The sequence below is a fragment of the Rhyacophila brunnea genome, unplaced genomic scaffold (assembly GCF_057557595.1).
Source record: "Rhyacophila brunnea isolate RB1 unplaced genomic scaffold, BYU_Rbru_1.0 scaffold_173, whole genome shotgun sequence".
NCBI classification, from domain to species: domain Eukaryota; kingdom Metazoa; phylum Arthropoda; class Insecta; order Trichoptera; family Rhyacophilidae; genus Rhyacophila; species Rhyacophila brunnea.
In genome coordinates this window covers 268,722-270,792 of record NW_028232831.1, presented here as the reverse complement: position 1 = coordinate 270,792, position 2,071 = coordinate 268,722, and the positions used below count along the sequence as shown (strand labels likewise).

The 2,071-nt window shown below is 28.9% G+C and overlaps 1 non-coding gene across 1 annotated transcript; it reads left to right on the top strand.

The window, feature by feature from the left end:
• The first annotated feature begins 397 nt into the window (after positions 1-397).
• Positions 398-468, top strand: TRNAQ-UUG (transfer RNA glutamine (anticodon UUG)). The gene has a single exon. It is a non-coding gene; the product is annotated as a tRNA-Gln (tRNA).
• The last annotated feature ends 1,603 nt before the right edge of the window (positions 469-2,071 follow it).

Below are 2,071 nucleotides of genomic sequence, written 5' to 3'. Positions count from 1 at the left end.
CATAAATAAAAAATATTTTTAACAGGTTAGGGAAATTTTTGTGGTATACTCAATATGTTTTTTTTTCAAATTTAACCTGATTCGTTTACCACATGTGTATGCTATCTATCCCTTCGGTATTTACTTTAATGAATTCAATATTTTATTTATTTATGGGTTAAGTTTCTTTTTATCAATTTAGACGTGTTCAGCCCATTAGGAATATTACAAAACTCCTTGATACACTTTTCCCTGATCCATCTTCATCAAATGCTCTTCTCCTCTCATTTGAGAGGAGTTCAAGTGTCTTGCGAAGTGTGTTGAATTCATATTGTCATTATATAAAAAATGCAAACTTTTAGATAAAGTCACTCTGATTTTGTATCGTATTTTTATATTATAATACTCCCAGTGTCATGGTTTCATGGTGTAGTGGTATCACTCAGGACTTTGACTCCTGCGACCCGAGTTCAAACCTCGGTGAAACCTGTTTTTTGCATTAACTATAATTCGTATCACATACTCTGATCAGAGAAGAAAATTTAGCCCTATTCCCTTATTATTTTGTGGTTCAATAATAAAAATTATTGTATTGACATACGAACTAATAAGTTTTGAGAAAAGAAGGGTTATCGATGAGGATATAGCAAAGGAAGAGATAATAAAAAGTATTGATGAATTTTGGTCCAAGGATTGTGTAACACGATCTGTTTGAAAAATATAAAAGTCAAATAAGAAATTAATACATAAATAAAATAATATTGACATACCAAATTTCGAGATGAAACCAAATATACTAATCAAGAATTTAAATTCGCCCATCAAAAGTATCAAATGACAAAAAAAGAAAGTGAAAGCGAGAGCGATGGAATCAGTATAGTATCGATAAAAAATGAAAATACAGAAAATGAAAGTGACAATTTTATGATAAAAGTAGTTCGTGAAGAGTTCAAACCAAAAACTGTAAAATCAAAAACTAAAATATTACCGAATTCTGATACTCTGAGCAATCTTGAGAATATTTCTAGCAAGAGAAAATCGATCTTAGGAAATTTCATGTATAGAAATTCTTTAAGTAGCCATGATTACAATGGAAATACTGGTTCTTCTAGCTATGCCAATGTGTATCCGTATCCAAAACGAATAGCGCCGCCTCCAAAGATCAAATCATCAATTTCAAATACACAGAAACCAGAACCAATTAATAAACCACTTAATATTGTTACAAAAGCATCCGAAAATAATAATGAAAACAATAGCAAAGGTGAAAATAGCACCGCTAAAAATACATTACCCAAAAATACTAAAGCTGATAAGATTGCAAACAATTCGATTTCAATAAAAATTATGGATAATGGTAAAATAATAACATTTAACCAAGCCGAAACAGAAACATTTGAAAAACTATACACACATTTATTTAAGAACGATCCAAAATGTAAATTGAAATACCGAAACATGAATATTAGCAAATACAGCACATTAAAATCAACTACCTATTTAAAAGACAATTCAAACGATTGCAAATTTCATTTTCAAACTGTCGGTCGATCCGAACCTTCAAAAACAGCAGAAATAGAAACTAAATCAAATTTGAATAAAAATACTATTGGCGTTAAAGTTAATTGTTCAGCAACTAAAAGTATTGTTGTTGAGCTGGAAAAAAATGATAAGATTCGTAAAATTGTAGAATTGGCAAATGAACAGATTAATAATGCGAAGTATACAGGTGTTATTTTTAATGGAGCTTTTATACATTTGGATGACGAAGTCGAAAATATTTGTGATGAATTGGATGTTGTTGATGTTGTGTAGATAAATATCTATTTTAGTTCTTCCCAGAGTTATCATATAGTATTTTTACATTTAACTATTTTTAAATTTTAATAAACTCCAGAATTTTTTATTTAATGTTGATCGTCCTTTTTATTACTGGTTAATTTTGGCATTAATATAAGATTCCTTTTTAATGCATAAAATGATCGATTACCTTTAGACACGTCATATCTATACTCATGAATCTTAATTGAAATATATTTTATAATAACTGTTTTTCATACCTTTATATTAAGAAGTTCGGAATACCAACCGA